The 13,530-nt window shown below is 38.7% G+C and overlaps 1 protein-coding gene across 1 annotated transcript in view; it reads right to left on the bottom strand.

Moving 5' to 3' along the window:
* LOC102843595 (zinc finger protein 639-like) overlaps nucleotides 1-13,530 on the bottom strand; it is a 21,821-nt gene that overhangs the window by 2,075 nt on the left and 6,216 nt on the right. The gene's annotated exons all lie outside the window — the stretch shown is intronic.

Genomic DNA, 13,530 nt, shown 5'->3' with positions numbered 1-13,530 from the left:
CACCCCGAGTACACTCCACTATGCAACCTTAATTCTGGGCTCTTGTGATAACCATAATACCCTATCATACATCACTTTTTAAAAAAATTTCTTTATTTTTCATTTCAATGAACATCTACAGAGATTTTGGAATTCCATTCGTTCATTGTTGCACCCCTCTCCCCGCCCCCCCACCCCACCCCCGTTTGCTCCTCTCCTTCAAACGCAAAAGAAAAACTCCATTGGTACGCAATCAATCCCCCACACACATCCCCCAACCCCCAAATATAATCCACTTTGCAACCCTCATTCTGTACTCTTACGATAAACATAATGCCCTAAAATATAAAATATTCTCTCCCCCAAAGACTTCAATGCCATAAACATATTTCATCCAGTTTTTCTCAGTCTTACCCATGTCCCATTGACATGTCTCTTCATCCAACACTCACCACTCAATTCTGAGTAGATTTAAATGAGTAATACCCTAGTAGCCGTATAACACTATATATCTATATCTATTCTGACACACCTGTTCCAATTACCCTAGTCACTGAGTCAATCCACCTCATCTAGGGTCGTCGTTTTCTGCTCTGTTCCTCCACCTTTCCAAGCATAATATCCCTCTCCAAGGACTGGTCCCTCCTTGCATTATGTCTTAAGTATGGTAGATGAAGTTTCAAAATCCTTGCCTCCAAGGAACAGCCTGGTGTCACCCTCTCGAGAACAGACCTGTTTATTCTCCTAGCAGTCCATGGTATATTCTACAGTCTTATCCAGAGCCACAGCTCAAAGGCATCAATTCTCCTTCTATCATCCCTAGTCATTGGCCAGCTTTCTGATGCATAGTAAGAAATTGTGAAGACCATAACCTGAATCAGGTGTATTTCTTCTCTATACTGACATTGCTCTTCAGTATTCTGGTGAGGTCTGTGGCAACAGATTTTCCCCAATGTAATCTGTCTTGATTTCCTGGCTGCTGATACCAAGAGTGTTGATTGTGAAGCCAAGCAAGCTGAAGCTGTTGACAATCTCAAGCTCTTTACCATCTATCGTAACACTGCTAATCAGCCCAGTGGTGAGAATCGTTTCCTTGATGTTGACGTTCAATCCATATTAAAGTCTGCAGTCCTTGACCTTCTGCAGAAATGCCTCAGGTCCTCCTCACTTTTGGCAAGCAAATTTGTGTGATCTGCATAAGGCATGTTCTTGATGAGTCTTCATCCAATCCTACTTTCACATTCCTCCTCATAGAGCCAAAGCCTCTTGGATGAGCTGTTCCACATATATATTGAAAAGGTATGAGAAAGGAGCTCTGGTGGCCTACTAGGCCAGAGGCTGCCGAAAGCACAAGGTTGGAATCCACAAGATACTCGGCTGGAGGAGTAGGGGTAACCTCCAGTGCCAGTCGGGTCTGATTCAATGGTACACAACAAGAAGGAGAAAAGAAACAGGAAAGGGAAAAGGAAAAAAAGGGAAGAGGAAAAGGAAGAGGAAGAGAACAGCAAAGAGGAGAAGAGAGAAAAAAAAAAAAAGTATGGGATTCAGATGCATCCCTGGCACACACCTTTCCTGATTGTGAACCATGGAGTGTTCGTGCGTGTGTGTGTGTGTGTGTGTGTGTGTGTGTGTGTATTATCTTTAGACCTTGATCTACCAACTCAGCATTGGTAATGTTAACCATTTTAACCTACAAATGTCATCTCTGACTGGTGAGTGGCTAATAGCTCATGGTCCAAATGGGTGCTGCAACTAAAGGATACATTTGTCATCTGCCTCAAATTACTACCCTTGACCTACAAAAGGTCCTTGCACCCCAATCTCACTTCCTCCTCACAGATGTCCCTCCTCCTTAATTCTCCCAGAATTAAATTAAATTAAAGAAAAAGAGAAAATAAGCAGAAGTGTTCAGGCAGTTGATTCTACCATCTATCTGTAGATCTGCAAAGAGGTGAAGGTGGACAGAGAGAAACGTCCTGAGGACCTGGGACTTCAATTTACACACGAGTTCCAGGTCCATAAGGAGTTTGGTTGGCACAATGTTTAAATATTTGACTGTTAACCAAAAGGTTGATGGTTCAAAACTACCTAGCAGCTCTGCAGGAGGAAGACCTGGTGATCGCCTTCCTTAAATCTTAGTCAGACCAAAACAAATCAACTGGCACAGAGTCAGTTATGACTCATGGTGGTGCTTCATCGGGTTTATCAGGTTGTAAATCCTTAGATGAGGCGGCTGCCCAATATCCTCCTCTGGAAGAGCTGGTGAATTTGAACCTCAGACCTTATAGTTAGCACCTCAACAAAAAAAAAAGACACTAGGCCACCAGGGCTCCTTCCCCTAGGAATTACAGCCTCAGAGCCTATGGAGCAGTTTTATTTGATCACACTGAGTGTGGAAGTTACCTCCGTGTCATCTAACAACAGTCCAGACCCACAAAGGCTAGTTACAATTTGTCAAGCCCTCTTCCGGTTTCCGGCATCTGTGACTTCCACTTCTGTCTCATCTCTCTGTATGTCCTCTCCTCCATCCCTTTTGCTCTTTTTTCCTTGTCTCCGGAATCCTCACATTTTGTAGGCTTCATGCTTTAATAAAAATGACTTATGCTGTCAGTTGGCAAATATATAAATACTTGGTTACCAATATAGCATGTAAAACTTTGAAAACTGTAACACTGATTTAATTTTATTATGAAAATTAATGTTAACATCAATAACTCTAGTCAAACAAAATATTAAAGGAAGAGTGTGCACTTGCACATGGTGACATTTAATGTGACTAATAATACTTTAAACTCCATTTCAAGCATCACATAAAATTTTAACATATACTTTTTTTCAGCTTTTAATGTGCATTGTTAACAGCAGAGTCTAAATCTATTCTTGAATTTACTATGTATAAAATTGCATTTTTTTATCATGATTACATAGAAAATTAAACTCGTTCCCACCAAGGAAAATTTTGAATGAATATAGATAAATTCTGCTGGCTTTACAATGTTACACTTATAAATTTAATCTCAACTCAGTTCACTATGGTCCCTCAATTGCTCTCATTCCATTAATGGAACTATCCATGAGTGAGGAAAACCAGACAGCAATAGCTAGAATCACACAGGGACATACAAAATTGCATTTAGGCCAATAAACAGAAGTTTTTAATCCTCTGTGTTATTTCTAGGGCAACAGAGAAAGTGCCCTCCCCTCTCCCCAGAAGTAAGACGAAATGTAGACTCAACAACAAAAAGGATAAAAAAAAATGTCAGGATAAACATATGGATAATAAATCAAGTGCTTTTCAAAATTTTGCAAATATTAAAATTCACATTCACTATGCAAGCGGTATTTAAAATTACACCACGGCTTCATTTATGTGCAGCATAACTTATTTCCTGCTGTTCTAAATCAAGTTAGTCAGATTATTCTGGAGCATAAATTACATTTAGGGAGTAATTTAGGTACTTTGGGACGTACTTTAACACTTTCTGGCCATTAAGGTGGGGCTCACTTCTGTGAAATAGATTTAAATAAATAACCCCCCAGTAGCCCTTCTGACACACCACTGTGGCTGTAGACTTAGGTCTGCCAACTCCGCATTGACTTCCTGGCTGCTGATTATATTCTCCTCCAAATCTCCTCTTTGGTTTGCTGAGTGGGAGGGATCTGGCTAAAGTCTCATGGTCTAAAGTGCTACTAATAAATAAAAATGAAATTAGTTCTCTGAATCAATTCACCCCTCCACCCTTCCATGCTGCTCCAGAAATAGAATTAGTTAAAAAAAAATACTAAGTGTGCATTGAAGGTAGGAAGCTGGGCTTCCCTCTAAAACATGATTCCTGTTAAGGTGCCCTCCCAAGGCTCTAACTCCCCTTGCCTGTTTCCCAATCATTCTCTGTTAGTTGTCATGCAGTTTAGTCTCACTCATGATGACATCATGTTGCGTCAGAGCAGAACTGGGCTCTATAGTATTATTTTTATTTTTAAATGTTCATTAAAACTAATAAAATTTAATTTTAAAAAAACCCTTTAATTTCAATGAAAGTTTACAGACACTCATTCATTGTTGCACTTTTCTCTCTGCCCACCCCTCCTCCCCCGATTGCTCTTCTCTTTGAAAGGTAAAAGAAAAATTTTTTCATTGTTATACAGTCCCTCCCCGCAAGTCCACTCCACTATGCAGCCTTCATTCTGGACTCTTGTAATGCCAGTAATACCTAATCATATATCCCTTTTTAAACATAGCACTCTCTCATCTGTTTCAATGCAGTATACGTAATTTATCCCATCTTTCTCAGTCTCCCCCCCCAAACCCCGATATCAGTCCTGTTTTACAGCAGTGGCACTATGCAGTGTTTGTCCTTTTGTGACTGAGATATTTCATTCAGCATCATGTCATCCAGGGCCACCCATTTTGTATAGTATTTCAGGACTTTTTTTTAAAGGGTTGATGTTAGGGAAGTAGATTGCTAGGCCTTTCTTCTGTGGTACAACCGGACCTCCAATCTTTCATTTAGAAATTTAAGAGTACTGCCCATTTGTGCCACTCAGAGGGACCTTCCCCCTGACAATACTTCTTCTAGTTTTCACTCTAACAGATTGCCTGAGATTTATATCTGCTCATAAATTCACTACAAGGTGGCTTAGTGTTAAGGAGCTGTGGTGCCAAACTCAAGGTCCACAGTTAAATTCCACCAGCTGCTCCCCAAGAGAAAGGTGGGCAATCTCCTCCTGCACAATTTACTGTCCCTGAAAACCCACTGGAGGAGCAGCTAGGAGTAAGTTCAGAGGGTTTCAACAACAGCAATTATCTGTTTTGTGTTTAGAGTAGTTATTTTTCTAGATATTCTGTACCTCTTTCCCGGGGTTATGTGACAACTGTCATTTGCTTTTGACTTGGCCTCAATTCAGAGTAACACAAAGAACAACAGAAAAGAATGTCGCCTGGTATCTTGTGGATTGATGATATGCTTGAGGTAGCCAAGTTTTGTGGCCCCAGTGTCAATCGATGTCACAGACACATTAGCAACCATGATGTCCTTTCTGATCACTGGGTAATTCTGATTACATGTTCACACTGGAGAAGAGATTGAGGTTGTTCACAGTTAGAGTTTGTTTGGCTCCACAATCAACACTCTTGGCACCAGCAGTCAGGCAATCAGAAGATGAATTGCATTTGGTAAATCTGCTGTCAGGGACCTTTCCAGATTACTGAGAAACAACGATGTCAGTCTAGAGACTAAGGTGCACTTGATTCAGGCCATGATCCTCCCAGTTACTTGCTATGTATCAGAGAGCTGGGCAATGACAAAGGATGACAGAAGAAAAATTGATGCTTTTGAGTGGTTCTGGAGAAGAGTCTTGACCATACCATGGAACACCAAGAAAACAAATAGGTCTGTTTTGGAGATGGTGAAACCAAGTCTCTCCTTGGAGTCTAGGATTTTGAAGCTCTGTCTCACATACCTTGGGCACGTGGCCAGAAGGCTTCTGGTCATGAAATTTTTTTTCTTAGTAAAATGGTCGATTTTAATTTTTAGGTGAGGAATACACATAGAGACCATAATTAGGTTTGTACAATAAAGAAGGGAAAGTGTGTAATAAAAGCAAGGTTCTGTCCCATCTTCAGACTTCTAGGCCACTTCTGCTGTCGGTTAATAAAAACTGTATAATTTGAAATATTTATAGAGCAAGATAAAGTAACAAACAAAAGCTGTAGTATAAAGTGATGGCTTTCTCATTAAGTTTTATGGTTTCCAATATATCCATTGCTGGTATTTTTTAACAGCTCTGGATTGACATTTTGTTTTGTAACACCCTGTTTATTTTATTGTTCTCTAATGTTCCCTGGGTTATATCTGTTTCTCAGGTTGTGAATGAGTTTAAATGGTACTTTGTATTTATGTTTTTCCACGTGGTTCATTTATGTAGGTTTAGGACTTCCTAGTTGTATTCAGATTCCTTCTCTTCATTACTTAAACTCTACTGGTTTTCTTTCCTTCATTCACATAGTAACTTTTCCATTTATTGTGCTGTGAAGAAGCAGGAAAGATAATGATTTGAACATCTATCCTCGACATCAACAACTAATGTTACCTTTCTCAGTCATTTAAAAAAATTTTTGTTGAGTAGAAACCAACTCATAGCTGCCCCTTCATTGGGTTGCCAAGTGTGTAAATCACATGAGAGGAGATGGCCCATCCTTCTCTCAAGGAAATGCTGATAAGAGTTGAACAGCAAAGGAAGCATGGCCTTATGATAAACAGCACAATTTCTGATCATGCTGGCCTTTTAACTTGATAATTCTGAAGCAGAAATGACTTTCAATCCTTCTCTCAGGCTTCTCTATCATGACCTTTCTTGAAAGCCGTAATATATTTAATTTGGCATATTCTTACTCATCCCTTCCTTTTCTCCATTTCTCGTCACTCTCTACTTTATTTACTGCACAATCCCTTCTTTTTAGGTCCCAACATATATGTTCACATGACCTGCAATACACATTATTTTTCAAAACATAGACTATCTCCAAATTAAAAAAAAAAAAAATTCAAATCTCGTTTTTACTCTGGGTCTTGGCTATGTCCTAAAATACTACCCTATCTACAATATCTGTTAATTCTCTAATCTCTATTTCTATCAAAATTGCTAGTTCCCAAGACCAATTTCTCCCTTTCTTTGAGAATCATCTATTATCATACCACTTCATATTCTAGTTTGCTATTTAAAAAACCATCTTCACAGAAGCCTATGAGTCTTTTAGGAACATTTTATATTCACCTTTTAATTGTTTCAGCAACTGTTCCAGCAATATAAGTGTTTCATAACATTTCTGTAATGAATGAATGGATGGATGAAACAATTAATGAGTGATTTGCACAGACTCTATTTTCCATTAGATGCACTCATGATTTTTCCTAATGGACTCTCATGGACCTAAGGATAAAGTAAAGATTACGTCACCCACATTATGTGGTATTTTCAGGAGGCTGAAAACACACTGTAAGCTATAAATAGAAACAAAAAAAAGGTTTCCACTGACATCAGAAATCATCTTCCAAATGCCATAAAATATCTAAGTCATTGCGACTTAGGCAATTCCTTCTCGTAGCGATCCTATAGTAGAGGGCAGGAAGGGAAGAAGGGCTTAATTAGGATTTCAAGGTTCTAATCTTCATGGAAGCCTACTGATATAACTTTCTCCTAAAGAGCAGTTGGTGGGTTCAAACCAATGACCTTTTGGTTAGCAGCAGAGTTCTCAATTAACTGCATCACCAGGGTCAATGTCTTTTCAGAGTAATAATTCATTTTGTTATCAGAAAACACAAGGTTATTTGGAATCTAAATTATTTCAGAAATTCAGTATCCATTCTGTAAGACAAAATAAACTTTCCACAAGTTTGAGACAGTCTATGTTTCCCCCCTCCATGGAGAGTTCTTCTGATTTAAAGAATAGTTTATGAAATTCATCATATACCAAATACATGAGTGACATTACTTTCAAGACAGTAATGATAAAGTTATATAAATATTGATGGATTACTTATAAAGAACCAAAACATTTAAAGATGTCCCTAAGATTTTTTTTTTAGATTATTTCAATGAATCTTTTTTAAAGATTTAAAACAAAAGTCAAGAAATCTTTTATTTTCTTTTTAGATTTCTAAGGTGTGTTTTAACTTTGCTGGAATATCATTGGATGTGAATCTTTGAATTGGGTCTAAAGTGAAGTTTTACTACAGTCTTTCTTGCTATGGGCAAGCAGATCTGTAAAAAAGTGGGCTGAAATACAAAAGCCTCACCAGTAAGCTGAATCATCCAAGATAAATGGGAACTTTTTGTTTGTTTTTTTCTTGGTGGATCATTCCTTTTTATTAATACTTAGTATCTTAAATTCTATTTTGCCTAGTACTTTATTTGCTATTGCATTTTTTCCCTACTGGCCTGATTTAGTTTGTCTGATTTCTCTATCCTTTCCTTTTCAGGCTTCTTTTAATGTATGGAGCTTGTAAGCAGCACAAAGTAAAACGTCATTTTTCTACCCATTAAGTATTTGTATTTATTGTGACTCTTTATTGACCTACACTTGGAGTTTTATTGTTTAAAAATTATACTTTGCTTTCCTCCTCTCTTCTTGCTTCCTGATGATTCGGTTGTTTTCAATACATCAAATAGGGTTTTTTTTATGCTGACATATATATTATGTTGTTGCTATTATGTTAGGTGCTGTCCAGTCAAGCACGACTCATAGTGACTTTATGAACGACAGATCTGAACCCCGTCTTATCCTGTGCCATCCTCACACTTCCAAATGGGAACTTTTTGAAAGAAAAGGATACACACTGACACAGTCTCTCTCTCAGTATCTCTCTCTCTCTGAATCTCTCAACCTCCCCCCCCCCGGAAAACCTGCTGGAGGGTCATATATGAGTAGACTCTGACTCAAAAGCACAGAAGAACAAGCAACATATTTTAACTAAGTGGCACTAAAGGTTTAGGTGACCTTCATGAAGCATATTATTCTAACTTAGGGACAGACATCATCAACATCCCTGAGATAAATTTGTAAGTACTTAAATAGCTAGGTAGAGATCCCTATCTTCACCTACACTAAACACTTTATGTTGTCAGCTAATTTTAAAAAAGCATAAGTGGCTCCTTTATTACTAAATCTCTGGCATTCCACAAATCTCTATTGCCCTACTCTCTCATAAACATCACTATCAGACTCAATTCCAGCCAGAAGGTCAGTGATTGTGTAAAGAGAATAATATGTTGCAAAAATAGTCAGGGTATACTATTTCTGCATTACTTCTGGAAAGAAAGAAAAGAAACAACAATGTAAGATTATGCTAATATTAACCTAAAAATTATGCAATTCCAGTGTCTTGGTTTGGCACAATTAGAACTCTGTGAAAATACACAAAGTAGCAAAAATAGTTTCGTATTCATGAGCTCTAATGTTATCCTTATTATTTAGGACCTTTCGGGATTATCAACTGTAGAAACAGAATCACTAGTAAGCATGGAATCATTTGAATATCTAAAAAAAGTCAAAGCTGACAGACTTTCCAAGGATTTGGTATACCATGGGGCTCCTTTACAAAATATAATCACTTCATTTCACCTCATTTTCATATTAGTATATATTTTTAATGAAGATTAAACAGGCTTCCTGTGTTCTAAAGCGCATTTTTAATTTGTTGGCTGGAAGGAATATCTGAAATAAAAATGTTGTTGTCTTTATTCAAGCATGAGCCCTGTGAAAGAGAGACGATCTTTTCCTTAGTAGCAACAGCAAAGCTGTCACAGCCATAGCTACACTCCAAACATTTAACAAAGTACCTGAGCTGCGCTCATTTTGTAGCTGATGAAACAGATCTTTGAGGAGGCTAAGTAGCTTATATGTTTCTAAGAAGGTATATAAGGCAGTGCTACCAGTGAGTAAGACTAGTTTATAGTGTATCTGTTTTGTGTTATTGTCTTCAGAATCACTAAACACTTTATTATCACATGAGAGACAAGAAACTCTACGTCTTCCATAGTATACTGTTCTCTTGAGCATAAAGTGTATCATTACTGCTTTCTATTACCATTGATTTGCTGAGCATCATACAATGTCTTATTAAAAAGGGACTGCATAATCACCTTTTTTTATTTTTTTTAATTTTTTATTAAGTTTTGTGTGCGTGTACCGTCAAATCAGATCTGACTGGTATAGGAGGAGATTGCCCCTCCTTCCCCGGCAGAGCATCTGGTGGATTCGAACCGTGCACCTCTGGGATTGTAGTTGCAGCTTCTTGCCACTAGGCCACAAGAGCTCCCCTGCATAATCACCTTTAAGCACTATGTTTCAAAAGTTAGCATCCCATCTTTCTAGCAGCTTCATACTCTTTATCACAAGCACCAAACCACTGAGAATCGTTGACTCACCAAAACTGACACACAGGCTTCACCATCACAGCCACTGTTACTCTTTCTGAGTACTTCAGCATTCCTTAGTCCCATAGGTTAACAGACTTGGGTCGTTAATATGCATGATATTGCTAGACGTCATCTGGCCAGCTCTGACTTCTAACCATCTGCACCATCTCTACAATGGCTTGACAGGCATCACCTCATCCTGCTCCATGCTCACAGACATTAATATGTTTGAGTCTACTATTGCCACGGAGATAGACTCTATATCTATCTATCTATCTATCTCCCTCCCTGAGGGTGTTACACTCTCTTTTGCTGCCCCTCTGCCCACATCATGATTTTCCAAGGATTATCCTCTTGACTCTCTCAGCCTCTGAGTCAGTTCCAATTAGATAGTGAGGAGTTGAGTCCCTCTTGATTAACATGTTTCAAGTCCAGGTGATAAAGGAGCATTCTTGTTGTTGCAAGAAGCTTCCAAGACACACTGGTTTGTTCCTTTGGCAGTCCATAGTATAGTCAATACTCTTCAACACTACAAATCAAAGGCATGAGGTTTTTCTTCAGTCTTCCTTATTCTCTGTCCAACTTCCACGTGCATATGATTCATCCAACTCAAAACTCATTACTATTGATTTGGAACCAATTCAGAGGTGATGTGCTAGCAGGTTTTCAAAGGCTGTAAATTACAGGGGAGGAGATTGCACATCTTTCTCCCACAGAGCCACCGGAATGTTCGAACAACCCCTTCCAACCACCTGAGCTCCCTAACTTTCATATGTATATGAAGCAACTAAAATTACTGTGGTTTGAACCAGGCACACTTTTATTTCTGAAGTGACAGCTTTGATTTTTTAGCACTTTAAAGAGGTGCTTGGTAGCAGACTTGCCCAAGCACTATGATTTTCTGCTTGTCTTTGTAGGGCATTTATTATGGATGCAAGCAAAATTAAGTACTTGACAACTTCAATTATTTATTCATTTATCTTGATGTTACTTATTGTTTTAGTCTTTTTCATAAACTAACATTGAGAAGAATGGGAAATCAAGAACGCTTAATTGTGCTTGTGTGAAATGCAACCTACAATAAGAGGCTATTGTGTGAACAGAGGAGCAAGAGAACACTGCATGGATTAAAATTAGGAAAGGTATTAATCAGGGTTGTATCCTTTCTCCTAATTATTTAATCTGTGTGCTGAGAAAATTATTCAAGAAGCTGGACTCTATGAAGAAGAATGTGGCATCAGGATTGGAGGAAGATTCATCAATAACCTTCATAATGTAGATGATACAACCTTGCCTGCTCAAGGTAAGGAGGAGTTGAGGCATTTGCTGCAGAAGGTTAAACACTGCAGCCTTCAGTAAGGATTGTATCTTAAAGTCAAGTAAACAAAAATTCTCACCACTGGACTGATAGGCAACACCATTATAGATGGAGAAGAGATTGAGACTGTCAATGACTTCATCTTACTTGGATCCATAATCAGTACACTTGGTGCCAGCAGAGAAAGTGAGACAAAGGGCAGAGGGCCATGATCACCTTTTTCAAAAGGCCAGAAGGAGTAAAAATAGCACAGCCCCTCACTGATCCAGTGCAGAAAGCAGGTAAAGAGCCCATTGCCAAACCGGATGTACCTCTAGAACCACAATAGCAGGAAGAGGTTCATTTACTTGTTGCTGACTCGGACTCACAGTTATGGTTCCAACAATAGAGTTTCTTAGGGAAGGAGGTTGGGAAAGTAGGGGAGGCAAAGAATACCTCACAACACAAGGCCAGGCTTTAGCTCAACAGTTCAAAGGCACAATCCCTCATTAGGTCCAGGCTCTGGTTTCAGTTCAGGAGTCAAAACCAAATCACCCATCAAGGTTTGCTTCAGAGTTGTTATATGCCGTCAAGTCTCTTGTGACTCACAGCGACCCTGTGTACAGCTTCTCTGAATCCTGCTCTATCTTGAGACAACCTAATTGTCTCTAACACTCATTAGCCCAGGATAGGTTTTGCATATATATAATCAAGTGTTCTGAGATTCACTTAGAGTTAGCCACACTTTCTGATCCCCACAGTCAACTTCCTTTGTATAGTCAAAGAAACACAGAGAGAGAAAGAAAGAAAGCAAGAAAGAAAGAGAAAGAGAGCGAGAGAAAGAAAGAAAGCAAGAAAGAAAGAGAGCGAGAGAAAGAAAGAAAGCAAGAAAGAAAGAAAGAAAGCAAGAAAGCAAGAAAGAAAGAAAAGGAAGGAAGCAAGCTAGCTTTGTCTCACTTTGGGCATGTTGCTAGGAAAGGTTATTCCTCAGAGATGGACATCATGTTTGGGAAGGTGAGGGGCAGGAAAAATATAATCCATTCACTCTGAAACAGGATATCCAGGTCCTGGGTCCTCTTTTCCAGCATGGTGGGGAAGGACTATATAACCACCAGTCACAGGGTATTAAATATACCATGTACTGCTAAGAGAACAAACAGGTCTGTCCTGGAGAGGGTGCAATCAGACTGCTGCTTGGGGGCAAGGATTTTGAACCTCCGTCTGACGTATTTTGGGCATGTTGCAAGGCGGGACCAGTCCTTAGAAAGGAATGTCATGCATGGAAAGGTGGAGGGACAGTGAAAGAGAGGAAAACTCTGGATGAGTTGGATTGACTCAGTGACTGTGGTAATGGGCGTAAAGGTGTCAGAGACAATGAGGTGGGCTCAAGATAGAGCAGGGTTCAGAGCTATTGTACAATGGGTCGCTATGAATCAGAGTTGACTCGATGGCACATAACCACCTCTTTCCTGGATTATTTGCTCAGTATGCAGATTAAATAATATCAGGGACTTTTAAATGAACTATATCATTTTTTCCCAAATTTAATACTTTACAAACGTGGAAACAATCTGTTCACATACAAGCATGTCTGTATAAAAGGTGCATATCAAGGTTGTATCTTTTTATTATATTCATTCCACACACATAGGTAATTTCCATGTTTGTAAAATAATAAGTTTTGCTACCTAGGGTCAACTGATTTTTGACAAGGAGATGAAATCAGTTAAGTGGGAAAACAACAGCCTTTTTAACAAATGGTGTTGGCAAAATTGGAAAAATATCTGCAGAAGACTCAAGCAAGATCCACACCTCACTCCATATACAAAAAACTCAAAGTGGATCACGGATCTAGGACTAAAACCAAGGACTATAAACCTCATTAAAGAAAACCTTGGAAGAACTCTAGTAGTCCTAATCCACAACATAAACAGTCTTCCAAGAATTCTGAAAAATCTACAACCAGGAGAAGATAAAATAGATGAATGGGACCTTCTAAGAATCAGATCCCTATGCACAACCAAAAACTTCTCCAACGGGGTAAAAAGGGAAGCCACAGACTGGGAAAAAGTAGTTAGGAATGACATGTCAGATAAGGGACTTATATCTAGAATTTATAAAATACTTGAGTACCACAACAAGATAAAGGTGAATAATCCTGTAGAAATATGGGCACAGGATATGAACAGATGCTTCACCAAAGACGACATTCAGATGGCCAACAAGCACATGAAGATATATTCAAAATCCCTAGCTCTAAGAGAGATGCAAATCAAAACAACTATGAGATATCATCTCACCCCAGTCAGAATAGCAAAATTTTTTTTATCTTTAAA

Source organism: Elephantulus edwardii, unplaced genomic scaffold, assembly GCF_000299155.1.
Source record: "Elephantulus edwardii isolate Elephantulus edwardi_28Jun2011 unplaced genomic scaffold, EleEdw1.0 scaffold00016, whole genome shotgun sequence".
In the NCBI taxonomy this organism is placed as follows: domain Eukaryota; kingdom Metazoa; phylum Chordata; class Mammalia; order Macroscelidea; family Macroscelididae; genus Elephantulus; species Elephantulus edwardii.
The sequence above is the reverse complement of the archived record's forward strand: the minus strand, read 5'-3'. Positions and strand labels throughout refer to the sequence as shown.